At 39.3% G+C, this 14,083-nt stretch overlaps 1 protein-coding gene across 5 annotated transcripts in view; it reads right to left on the reverse strand.

Moving 5' to 3' along the window:
• Positions 1-10,282, reverse strand: part of nacc1b (nucleus accumbens associated 1, BEN and BTB (POZ) domain containing b) — a 29,807-nt gene extending 19,525 nt beyond the window's left edge. For 3 of the 5 annotated variants that reach the window (XM_088342188.1, XM_088342189.1, XM_088342187.1), the window contains exon 1: positions 10,161-10,282. The gene's annotated coding sequence lies outside the window, so the exon portion shown is untranslated. Of the gene's footprint in view, positions 1-7,040; positions 7,190-10,160 lie in introns of those variants that run through there. The other 2 variants (XM_088342185.1, XM_088342186.1) reach the window with 2 other exon arrangements.
• Between the last annotated feature and the right edge of the window lie 3,801 nt (positions 10,283-14,083).

Here is a 14,083-nt window from a genome sequence, read left to right on the forward strand (position 1 = left end):
TGGTTTAAAAGTAGAAAAAATAAATGAGGATGAAACAGTTTAAGAATGTCATATTTATGATACAGTGTTACCAAACATTACAGAAGTAGTCTTGGTGATTTTTAAGTGACCGTTTATTCTTTTTTTTTTCTTTTTTGGGGTGTTTGATACATGCTCAGGTTATACTGATACTTAAGCAATTGAGATTTTGTTCCACCCATTTATTTGACTAATTCCAAAATTGCTGTATTTTTACCATGATAATTGGTAAGATTTTGCATCCATTTTTAACTTTTTCCCCTTTCCATCTCAAAGCTATTGTATCAAATTAACGACTTAATACAATAAAATACAATTTATGATTTAATATGCAGATTTTTCATCTGTTGTTTTACAGAACTTTTTTCTCCCATTTTTTTCTACTCTATTATATTTTACCTAATTTCGTTATATAAAAGGTAACATCGTGACTCCTTTTTTTCTAAATAGAAAAGACAATAGATCATATTTGCTGAAGATTAAGTTTGAAAAAGCTGAAGCACTGAGGATGAAATAGAATCAGAGTTCTCACCAATTTTATTGACTTTAAAATGGGTGCCTGGATACTAATATTTATAACAGATGGCAAAACGCTGAATACAGTTTCAAAATTGATTAAGCAAAGCAGCCTTCAGCTAAATAAGCACTTCTGATCTCCATTGGCATTCGCTCACCATTAATTTGCGAGCTTTACTGCAGCTAATAACTTGTGATGGACACAGGCGAAGCAAATATATACCACACAGTAAAGACAAAAGACAAAAGGTACATAATAATACCTCCAGTCTGAAGCATTATTCCAATACAAAGACTAATAAAACCTATTTTATGCCATGCTGTTTCCTTAATGTATACAGTTGGTGGTTGCTTGCATGCTGATGATTGTATAATAGCAATACCCACACAAACTAAATGTTGAGTAAAGAAATATGTTAAATCACATATTTTGATGTAAATTCATGAGATAACCAGGTAACAAAAAAAGTTTTTATTTTCCCCCAAAAACATGATTCAAGGAGAATATGGCATTAGTCATAATGCTAACCATTTTCTTCAGATCACTACTTATATTATCTAAACAGTTTTAGAACTTTAAAAGTAATTGATGGAAAAAAGGAGAACTTGTTAAACTGATGTGTGCAATTGGAAAAGTATTTTTTTCTGGAAATGTTACCTCCAGTATCACTAAAGTCAGTTTATTCCTGGCCTTGGATAGAACCATCTTAATAGAGTCCTTTGATTTTTGCATAAATTATGCGAAACCGTAAACTTTGTGTGAAAATGGCACGACTGAATTTGTTTTATTGTTTTGTTATAGGTTGGGAGGTAAAAAACATCACGTTTTCAGATTTTATTTACTTTTCAATGTTGGAATTATAAGTCATCAAAAGTCCATATTGTTACCGTTGCATGCGATACTGGCCTTAACTAATTACATAAATAGTATGTGATAACGCCGTACTGACGTACTTACAGGTCATCATCGCATACGATATCATTTATGAATACAGGGATCAGAATGGAGATTTTCATTTTCAGCTGAAATAGCCAGGGTCCAGGGGCCGCAGGCCCCGGCCAGGTCCAGGGCGGAGCCCGGTGGGGGGCTCAGGGGGGCAAACCCACCCGAAGCCAACGGCATTTATGTTATTTGCTATGTGAAAATTGCACTAGAATGAATTAAATCCAACAAAACAGAAACCATGTATTTTTTTCAGTTTTAAGATGTTTAAAACAATTGGGGGATTACAATGTTACAACCATCACCATTGTTGTTGTGTTTTGATGATGAAGATGGACCTTGTATTTAGCTACTAATCAACAATATATTTGAAAATATATACATTAATAACCATTCATCATTAATTTGAAAATAGAAGGCACAAACTGAACATGCTTAAAGAAAATACATGTCAGTCTGTGACAGTCTTCTCCAGCCATGACCACTTAAATTTATTCTTGATTCCTTTATCAATCTCGGAGACAAAAGCCTCGTCTTCTTTTCTTAATATTTTCATATTTACTTTTTAAAACACTCATTTCACCGTTTGAAAAGACCGGAAGGAGCGCCATGTTTGAGAAAGCCAATGCTCTGAACAAAAGCTCCGCTGATTGGTTATCAGCGAACCTATCGACCAATGGTAGGAGTCGATCTATTTGTTGTGTGTTATAGATCTAATGCGCTGCGCTTCTTTTTGCCGATTTTTCTCGCGATCTCTAACTGCTAACTTGGGGTGATGAAACAGTCACGTATCATACCTCACACCCCCAAAATATTTTCTCATCGAATTTAGACGATTTACGGGAATGACCTTTGGGGTTCAAAAACAGGGGAAATCCGCGGATCCGCGGAAAATTATGATCCCTATAAATACAGTATTTTTTCGTGATGATGCAAATTCATTAGATGTTGGTGAGGCCACTATTGCATGAGGAATCTGCCAACAGTAAGGGTACTATTGCACGGAAAAAAAAGTTTTAATTATTTACCCGCTGATAAGCGATTGTTTCACCAACTCATTATGTGGTATCAATACTAATATAATTGGTCAATACTAATATAATTGGTGATTTAAAAAAATAAGACTAAGTGCAACGATTATTTTCAGAATACAAGAGCGTTTAGCCTTTTTCTCCAAAACCAATTATTGTCAGTATAGTGATATCATATTTGCATGAGGTCTCGAAACATTGGTAGGATATTAATGTAATGTAGTCAGGTGTTGCCTTCAGGAAAGAGTCCCAATTTGACGCTTTCCCTTTTAAGGCCAACTTTAAATGAAACCTTCAAAACATAAAACAAAGAGTTGATTGAAAAATGATGGCACATTTGAGAATTATGATAATGTTTCAAATACTTGAGTTTTATTCAAGACTTGACTGCATATAAAATCTGCAGAAAGATACAGAACATTCAAGGGTCGTATTATCACAAAAAATAGACAACTGGTTTTGAAATCAAAAGACATTTGAAGATTTTCATTATTTTAGCCAACTTTGCAAGCCACATAAATAAAGGGGCTTAACCTGCGCCCATAGGCTGGGCCTTAAATCGGGAACTAGGGAGTGCCACTGTTTAATCAAGACAGGTAATGCCTTCAGAGACATACTAGGTATTCATGTGCAAAGCTCTTCCAAAAACAGACAGGGGCTGCCCTTTTTCTGTTCAAATTTAGTGTGTTGGTGCAAGAATAATTCAAGTGCTTCGAGTTTGGTCAGTGTAATGGATTCAAAACTGCAATACAAGCCTCTAAAATCCAGCATTTGGCACTGCAAGTGACATTTTGCACTTTGTGTGGCCTCCAGCGACAGTCAAGACGGCGGCGCAGCTTCCAGGTGTAAATATGTGCAGCGGCATGAATAATAAGCAGGCGGTTACCATGACGACAAGCCATTGTCCCTAATAAATTAAAGCCGAGCAAGTTGATAACGCGCATTGAGGAGTCGAGTCGAGACAAAAGACGCATTTCGGAGCGGGGCTGTGTGACGATCATTGAGATGTCATTCAAGGACTACCGACTGCCGCTCAGTGGGGTTCAATGCAACATTCAAAGGAAAAAAAAAAAAAAAAAAAAAAAACAGTCGATTGGTGTCACTTGACCTTTGACCATGTGAGGCCCCCTGTGCCTTATTAAACACTGACTGGCTTAACTGTGTCAAAAAGGTGACAGCACACATATTTTGAGGAAAGTTAGTCAAGAGAATAGGATTAAGAGTATCTAGCGATGGCAAATAACAGACAAGGAAAACAGAGCTGACGAACATTAAATATCCTACTACAGAAGACAATTTTCGGATTAAAATGTCTATCCTCGGGGTTAAACTTGGTTCTAGACAATGTTATTACTTAAAGGCGGGGTGCGCCATTTGAGGTGACCCCAAAAAAGTTGACAGTTATTTTTTCTCTCTATTAAGTAAGTATGTGTTAACAATGCCCAACTGAGTTCAAATTACCCTTATTCTTTATTTTCCACTGTGCCTATATGCTTTTATCTTTTAGCAAAGCTGCTTGGGGCAGAACACATTAGGTGGGACAAAAGGGCGGTGAGAGGAGTGCCAGAGAGTGGCGTCATTCTCGCCCCCATGTTTTCTTGGTTTCTATTTCTTAGTGTAAAATGAAAATAGAGAAAGCCAAAAAATAACTGCTTCAAGTAGAGTCCAAAAGCCAACTTAAACCCCAAGAAAAAAACAAAAAAGAATAGTTTATACAAGCGCTTCTTAGTAATGCATGTACTTGCATGCGCATCATGAACAAGTTGACTTAGGCTGCAATGACATGCCAGCAGATGACAGCAGTTAAAAAAATATATATATATTCTGTACAGCTCCTTCAACAAGATAACTGCAAAGCACAAGGTACTGGTCTTACATTAATTTATTGGTATAAATATAACTGATTAATATCAAATATGGCATGATTAATTTTAACAGTTTTCATAGAAAACGTGTATTTCATAATTTGCTATAAACTGGCATAGTAAACTGCGAAACATTCGTAGAATTTGGTAACTTTGGAAATAAAGGGTGTGCCAAAATATATTCACACACTTTTGACTTTAATTGGCCAATGTTTTCTATTAATAATTTGGTTTTGGAGTTGGAATGGCAAGTAATCGGCTCACGCCGAAAACAAATTATGGAAGCGTAAAGATGAAGCTGAAGTGCGAAAAGGTGTTGGGGCAACTGTATGCGGAACTCTTTGCACTTCAACTTTATTTTCACATTTCGATAATGTTTTCAGGACCATGTTTTTGTACTAACATAAGCCAAGTATCCGCAATCCTTACTCTAAAATCAAACTAGGAATAGAAAATAGTTTATTGGCTATGAATATCAAAATATGTACATATTTTGGGACACCGTGGATATTCATTGCAAACAAAGACAACATATTTGAAGACATAAGCACACACACAAAATCCATCTGTAAATTATGCCACAAATTTAAATTGAAACATTGTAAGTGAAAACTACAAACATTCCCACAGCTTATAAAAGTTGTTCACAACTGGTCCGACTTGAGGACCCACCATTCCAGCCTAATGACACTTCTCAATTTTATCAAATGAAAGTTATGTGTGGTTTAATGCAGAAATAGTTCAATACAACCTTTTATATAAACATCAAAATGCCAAGCAAACCATAACAACTTCAAGTACCCTATACACGCAAATAAGCCTACATCGCATATAAGCGACCCCTTAAAACTGCTTCATAAAGTCACATACTAAAATAAGTTTGAACCCAAAATGTGAAAAATCGTAAACTTGTACAACAGTAATAACTTAAATAAAAATAAATTTACCGTTTAGCTCTAGAAAGCATAAAACTTCAAACCACTTACTCTAACTTTAAGCAGAGCTTCAATGACAAACACTTTTTCAATATTTAGTTCTGTATTCCGCTTTTCCTTCACTTTATCACGAACTCTTTTTGGTCCCATTATTATGGGCAGAAAAAAAAAGATGATTAAATGAGATGTGATCCATTTCAAACAACTGGGACAGCACCGATTAACTGAATAAGAAAAAGAGATTGAGCAGCCATCTACCGTGTAAATTACCCTTCGTTTTTCTCTTATTTTGCCAGGGTAAAGTCCTGCGATCCACTGAAAACGGTTCTGCACCCATTATTGGAGTCCCAACCCTGCAGCTGGCTCCAAAGATGTAAACAAATACATCGAAAGAAATGATTACACCAACAAATCCAAACAAACAAAAATCAACCTAAACTATAATTCTGTAACACTTCAAAATAATCTTAGTTGAGTAAAAATGAAGCTGCACAAATGTCACTTTTCTCAGTACAGCTACATACATTTGAGTAATGTTTAAAATTCTCTTACGCCACATAATATATCAAAATGTTTTATTTTAATCAAATGTTAAAAAAACACACATTTGTCTCAAACACAGTAAAACTTCAAGTCATTACTCAACTTTCAAACCTACAAATTCCTTTGCAACAAATGAAACTCCAGCTAATGTGCCATGCCAGTCTGTTCACTGGGGTTCAATATGTACAGTCAGGTCAAGTTTATTTGTATAGCCCTTAATCACAAGGAGCCTCAAAGGGATTCACAGACCACGGATTATTGTAGACAATTATTACACCATCCCCTGATCCAAAACGTACATGAGGAAAGGAAAAAACTTAAAAACCTCAACATGAGGAAAAAGAAGAAACCTTGAGAAGGGACCGCAGATGAGGTAATCCCTTCCAGGATGACCAGGCTGCAACAGATGTTGCAATAACAAATAATGTACAGTAATTCCACAAAGCAGGGGTCTCAATTTCAATTTGCCCGGGGGTGCTATTTTTTTTTAATTCTATACATAATAAAATATATAGATTTCATGTGAACATAAATAAATCAGTAATAAATGAGTCTATAATCTTCTAGGGCTGCACTTAAAATACCAATCATTGAATCATATTTCTTCACCATCTGTTATGTTTAATGTCTGCCCAGAAGCGTTGATTTCAGTGAAATAGTTTACAATCCCTAGATGTCATCCAAGGACTCTGACATTGTGTTGATTTTACCCCGTATGCTGCAGTTTATCTGGGGTCATCCCAACTTTTAGGAAATCTAACAAGGACTTATTGACACCACTTGACCTTTGAACCGGCCCCCCGTGACCCCGAGTTAATTGCTGAACCTTTAAAATCGGCACCTTTTCACTGCCTCAAAAATTGTAAAACGACACAGACTCAAGAGATCACGAATCACTCAATTCTGTTTTTAACAAGGTGGCCTGTGTTAGCACGTAGCGAGCTAACGCTAAGGCTAACTGCGCGTCCACAACACCACAGCACACATTTCCTAAATATTCCCAAACTAGCCCCGTTAAAACAATGCAAGTCCCTTTACATTTAGAAGCAATGACCGAGACGACGTGTTCACCTCAGCGACGTCGTAGAGTCGAGCAGCGAAATGCGGCTACGCTCTCGACTCTCCCTCCCGCCCCCCGAGCCAGAAAACTTAACCCCCAAATTCATCCCCAAATGGAAAAATGCCTCACGTGTGGCAGTCGAGCAGAGCCGACGTCTCACCCGAAGAGGAAGAGAAGGAGGAGACGGAGAAGAGCGGAGCCTCCAATAGCCGGAGGATAGGAGGGGGGGAGACAGCTCACGGTGCCCCGCCGTGTGCCAGCCAGCCGCGGGATTTGGGAGTCCTCGGCCCGGGCTGGCGGGAGGGAGCGCGAGAGGGGATAGGATGGGAGGGGAAGGGGAGGAGGCGGCGACCAGACAAAACCCCAAGAGGGCCACACACATACATAAGAGGAGAAAACAATCTCAAACGTTTATTAAGTGGAAACTAGTGAAGATGAACTATCGAGCCTTGTCGCATGAGTCACTCCGTCAAAAGCGGTCGACCCTTTACCAAGATACAACCCCCCGCCTCCCTCTTGAATTTCGATATCACTTACAGTGTTTTGTATAGTCATTTTAATGTTTCTAGTTGATTCGTTGCGACCTTTCGTACCGCAACATCAACAGGTCATCCTGGGACACAGACCCAACACAGTGCAATGGCTGGCGAGACAAGTGAAGAAAAGCGCAAAGGGGTTGAAGGAACAAGAAAATCTAAACTGGAACGCTAAAACAGTGTTTGAGAATGGGATCTAATGTGATATATAGAACGATTTCCACATTACGTAGGAAGAAGTGGCGACGGACTCGTGGACCCGTTCACCGCGAGGACAGGGGGGAGGTAAATGGGAATGCTGTGTGGTTCGGAAACGAAAATGCTTGACGTGCCGGCTCACCATTAATATGGAGCCGGCTTCGAAACGCCCTCTCACTATTTCTCTTCACTCTCGCTCCATTTTTCTGCCCCTCTTCTCTTTATTACTTTATTGTCCTCTCTCTCATTTTTCTTTCTGTTGCTCTCTCAGTCTCCCTCCTTTATCTCCCATTGTCCCTCTCTTTTCCTTCTATTTGTTCCTCTTTCTATTGCTTTTGCTCTCCCCTTTTCTTTTTTCCCCTCCTCCATTCTTCCTCATATTCTTTTTTGCTCTCCCTTCTACCCAAATTACTCTCGTTATCTTTCTCTCATTCCATATTTGTTCCTACTCTTTCACACTTTCTTTTTTCATCTCTTGCGCTCTCTATCCCTTTCCTTCTTTTTTTCTCTGTGGCATTTTTTTTCTTTCTCTCTCACCATCTTTCCAACTCTCCATTTCTTTTCTCACTCTTTGGGTCGATATTAGTGGCTTCATCTCTGTTGTCTGTTCCAAAGTTTAAAATGGGTGAACGTTCACTCAATATACGGACAAAAACAAGGGCTATTATAACATACTAGCATAATGGTAGGTTGGTTGGATGCCTTAACTACAAGGGTCATAGGGAGACAATTTCCTGTGGTGTGTCTTGGGAAAGTACAGCCTGGTGCCACCCATCTCTCTACAGGTCTCTATCCGGGGATGTTTCACGTGACAAGCAAATGTGCTAACCACTACAGAAACATAATAGCATAGTACATTGCCAAAATTGATTAATTTGGTCCACAATGTTACGTTGTCATACCTGTCAACCTGTACATTTTTGCCGTATGAAGTACATTTATTATGCATTTTAAGACGTGTACGACGTACAAGAAAATCCGTACGGAAAAACGCAAATTTGTCAATTATGGATACCATCCGGTTTACACCGACTATCACGAAACGGCAAATCAATCCAGTCAAACCAGTTAGCCGCGGTAGCCTCTATCTCGGTATCGTTTTTTTTCCGTTGCAAACGAAGCGAGCGGTTTGATGCTACTGTGCGCATGCGTCTGCCGTCTCGGATTTCATGTGGTAGTTTGTGTAGTGAAAGGAAGTCAGTCTCTTTTTAGAGAACCGGCTTTTTCGTCTCAACTCATTAAAGAGAGCCAGCTCTCAAACGACTCACTTGCTTTAATGCATTATATTACGAATTATTGTGTTGTATAAAGAAATTGGGAAAAAAGGAAGTATAAAAGGAAAAAAGACAGGTTTGTGGTGATCCCTTTAATCAGTGTATTACCAAAAATAATTTAATGTAGAAAATGAATTCATAATTTGAATAGGAAAATGTATTATTCTACTAAATTATATTTGCATGTATTTTTTCCTTCTACAGTGAACATCCAAGCTTCTTCATTTTTGAACTATTTTTATAATAAACCTCATTCATGTCAAGCAACTCAGCATCTCACAACAAAATTATATATTAACAATATATATGATCTCATTGTCATATGATGGGCAGCACGGCGGCGCAGTGGTTAGCGCGTGTGTGGCACAGTTCTAAGGTCTTGGGAACCTCCTGCGTGGGTTCAAATCCAGCTACCGGACTTACTGTGCGGAGTTTGTATGTTCTCCCCGTGCTTGCGTGGGTTTCCTCCGGGCACTCCGGTTTCCTCCCACATTGCAAAAACATGCATTTCAGGTAGATTGGCCGGTCCAAATTGTCCCTAGGTGTGAATGAGCGAGTGAGTTGTCTGTCCCTGTGTGCCCTGCGATTGGTTGGTAACCGGTTCAGGGTGTCCCCTGCCCACTGCCTGAAGATAGCTGGGATGGGCTCCAGCACCCCCGCGACCCTACTGAGGATAAGCGGTGCAGCTGATGAGATGAGATATATATGATATAACTTAACACATGTTCAACATGTTAAACTACATAAATAAACGTTTGAAAAAAAAATTGCTGTAAGATTTTTTTTGTGTGTGTTTTGTAAGGGAAAATACGACAGTTTGTAAGGTCATGGGGCCGTGGAGGTTGACAGGTATGCGTTATTATTTATTTTTAGAACCCTGAAGAATCGTTTAGAAGCCAAAAGAGCCATTTTTTAGCGAATAGAGCCGAGCCGTAATTCGCATCACTAGTAGGTGGGCAAGCCCGCCGCGATGAGTCGACCGCTGCTGTAAAAGTTTGCCCACTCTCCCCTCGCCCATCCCCCACTCACGTTGGCTAGCTCAACTTTATTTAGCCGCGTTTGACAACAAAAACCGGTATTTTATCCTTAAACTCAGCTTCCACTCGGTAAATGTCACCGCACACCCTCAAAAAAAGTCTCCAATTATTATTGATTTTCCATGGGACATCGCACTGCAGCCACACCGAAAGACTCCCGGACGGTGTACAACGAAGCCAGTTAGCGTGCATCAACTCACTCACCCCGTCGGTACTTGGAACCAGTTTTGCGGTCGAGTAGTGGCGGTGGTGCCTGAGATCGTTAATGGTGACAGTGGTGCTGTGTCCCTCCGCCGCACCGCAGGCAGCCATTCAATGCTGGGACACAAGGCAACAAGCATCATAAAGGCATGCACGTACACACGCGTTCTTGACTGGGGAGGGGGTTACTGTACTGTATGGGCAAAGCGATGTTTGCTGCTGCCTGCCGGGGTGCAGACAGAGTGCACTGCAGAATCATCGATGGAAGTCAAACTTAAAGGAATTTGAATGGCAAAGTGGAGTTTTCTGTTTCCCCAAGGTGTTGCATCAGGTGTTACCTTCAGGGACCGTCCAACCCAGGGGTGTCAAACTCATTTTAACTCGGGGGCCACACGATAGAACGAACATTCTGTCGGGGGCCAGACTAGTAGATTAAAGAGAAAGAAAAAGAGAGATAAAGAAATAAGAGAAAGAGGGAGGGTATATGAGAGATGGCGTGACAAAGAAAGAAAAAGAGAGAGAGGGTGAGAAACAAAAGATCAAAAGTCGTGAGAGAGGGGGAAAAGAAAGGGAGAGGAAGAAATAAATCCAAAGAGAAACAGAAAGACAGAAGGAGAGAAAATAAAGCGCGAAGGGTATGAAGAGAGAAAGAGAAAGGGAAGTTAGAGCAAAAGAGGTTAAAAGATACAGAGAGAGAAAGAGACAAAGACAGAGTGGGAGAAAAGGGGTGGAAGAGAGAGAGAGAGAAATACATACAAGTACAGTGTCTTTGTGAGAGGCACCGGGCTTTGGCAACATCAAGTTGACATATTTCAACCTGCAACTTGTTTTTGTCTTGCGCTTCTCTGAGTGTTGTCTCGCAGGCCGGATGCAATCCCTTAGCGGGCCTGATCTGGCCCCCGGGCCGCCTGTTTGACACCTGTGGTCTAACCTCACGATCACTCCCATAAGCGCTCAATCGATGGACCAAGGTGGATTTCTTTGGTGTTGTCTTCAATACAGTCTGACATCCCATCGTTTATCGTTGCAACAGAAATTGAGTACGGCCTCATTAAGTGGAGTCCATCGTTTGACAATAAATAGTCATCAAGTTCAAGTCATGTTTATGTAGGCGTAAAAAGTTTGTCTCGCTAAAGGAAACCTAGGATGGCATAGAGAACCATTGATTCAATATCATCAGAAAGGTAGCTGGAGCGTTCTATTCCGTGAGAATGCAGCAAATGGGGAATAATCAACAACCTTGAAATGTAGAAGGTCCATACCATCAAGTTTACCATGAACATAATTTTCATGAGACAGTGAAGTGTATTCATCAAGATTAACAAAAGCATTATTATTTAGGATGATACCATTTTTGTGTTAAAAAAAAAAATCTAATCTGGCTTTGAGTTGTTATTGCAAGTCACTTTCCCTATCTCTGTCTATTCTATGAATTAATCTCCATATGTTCTTGTCCCCAGTACCCATACATTTTTTGCATGTCCTTCAATGGTAATCTTAGAATAACAATTCTAACATATTAACCGCATTGAATGAACCTACGTTGATGGCATACACCACTGATTTTCAACCACTGTTCTGTGGCACACTAGTGTGCCGTGAGAGATCGTCCGGTGTGCCGTAAGATATTATCCAATGTCACTTTTTAAAATTTAAAATTTTATAAAACATTTATGAATCATTTTCTGCAAATATTATGTCATTGTCAAGTGTCTCTGCTGTAAAAACTGGGGTTATTATAAATTATATTGTAGTTAAACATACTGTTCAGTGTCATTGGTGTGGTGTGCCGCACAATTTTTCCAATGTAAAAGTGCCCTGGCTCTAAAAAGGTTAAAAAAAAACTGGCGTACACAATGGATGATGCAATTCTTCTAGGAGGCAAAGACCAGTGATTCATCTGGATAAAATGTTGTAAACCACAACAATTTCAGCATTAATATCTTACATCATCACTTGACTTAATTGATACAATGGCAATGTCATTTTTTAGCTACAGCTGAACAGGGCCAGCCATGTATGTTCTTCCATGGTCATTCACTAAAGCCTTAGCGTTTGTGATGTTTTTTCAGTGTTCTCAAAACGGCTACATCCAGAGAGATATAAAGAAACACATGGAAATTATTTATTAACTCACATTCTATAAATACAAGATGCTCTGTAGACTAGTAGAGGCCAATGGTCAACTGAAGTTCTGTTTATTTGTATAACCCTTAATTACAAAAAGTCTCAAAGAGTTGTATAGGTTACAATTACACATCCCCGATCTAAACCTACATGAGGGCAAGGGAAAAACTCAAAAGCCTGAGCATAAGGAAGATGAAGACACCTTGAGAAGTGGCCACACATGAAGCCCGTCCTCTTTCTAGGATTACCAGTCTGCAATAGATGTCGCAAGAATCATCAACATAGAACGTATATTGTTGGGAAATATTTTAGGAACCATTAAGGGTGAACTTGCATAGTATCAGTTAAAAAATAATGGGCTTGGCTGTGGTTTCAACCCATTGCTATGCACAAAATGGAATATCACACAATTATGTTATTTATTTGTTTCAAGAGGCATCCATTCTCCTTGTAATGTATGTTATTATCCAGAAAAAAAACACAACTTAAAAACTTGCAGAATGACAGTTACCAAGTCATGCATTTTCTCTCGACGTTCTTTGATTGGTTGGTTTTGTCATGCTGTGACAAGTGTAGAAGTCCATCCATTATGTGCATCGCTTATCCTCAGTAGAGTCGCGGGGGTGATGGTTCCCATCCCAGCTGTCTCCGGGCAGTGGGCAGGGGACACCCTGAACTGGTTGCCTGCCAGTCGCAGGGCAAATGTAGAAATAATAATCACAAATCAACAGGAGGCATTAACTTGTTCGGAGATGCATTCCTCCAAAATACATTTTAACAGTATTCTACACTCACTTTGATGATATATTAAAAAAGGTAAAAAAAAAATCTGTAGATTGCGCTAGTGTGAAAATGACATATTTTATTGAGTCATGACTTGCCAGTTAACTGCTGTTAAGTGTCAATACAAATTGTTCAAACCTCATATTGTTAGAATATGATATAATTAAATTGTGAATGTATTTAATTGCTGTTAAAAGTGTCGATAAAAACTCATATTGTTGGGATATGATATAATGAAATTGTGTGTTTAATTGCTGTTAAAAATGTCCGAAAAAAATTGTTAAAACGTCATATTGACAGATATAACTAAATTGTGAATATGCTTAATTGCTGTTGCACAGTTCATGTCATGGGAACCTCCTGCATGGATTCAAATCCAGCTCCAGACTTCCTGTGCGGAGTTTGTATGTTCTCCCCGTGCTTGCGTGGGTTTCCTCCGGGCACTCCCACATTCCAAAAACATGCATTTCAGGTGAATTGGCCGGTCCAAATGGTCCCTAGGTGTGAATGAGCGAGTGAGTTGTCCGTCCCTGTGTGCCCTGCGATTGGCTGGCAACCAGTTCAGGGTGTCCCCTGCCCACTGCCCGATGATTGCTGGGATGGGCTCTAGCACCCCCGCGACCCTACTGAGGATAAGCGGTGCAGCTGATGAGATGAGATGTCATGAGATTAGATGAGATTGTCGAAAAAAATTGTTCAAACCTCACATTGTTTATTTGCTGGTAATAGTGTCAATAAAATTGTTCAAACCAAAAAATCCATCCATCCATCCAGTTCTCAAATATTCGAATTAAAATAAAATAATCAGAATTTAGAATCTCTTGTTTTCATTTTTTCTGATGTGCTCAATTTAAGCAATGTTATATAATATTTTACCGCAATTAGGTTCGCCTTTTCTCCTCCAATTTACCCGACGTTCATTACAGTTACTCGTCGTCTTTTGACCATCCTAAATATTGCTGAGATGAAATGAGATTATTTATGGGACTAGCAGTCTGGTGCTTTTTTCATAGCTC

This window comes from Urocampus carinirostris, chromosome 8 (genome assembly GCF_059441175.1).
Source record: "Urocampus carinirostris isolate Australia breed hairy pipefish chromosome 8, RoL_Ucar_1.0, whole genome shotgun sequence".
Lineage (NCBI taxonomy): Eukaryota > Metazoa > Chordata > Actinopteri > Syngnathiformes > Syngnathidae > Urocampus > Urocampus carinirostris.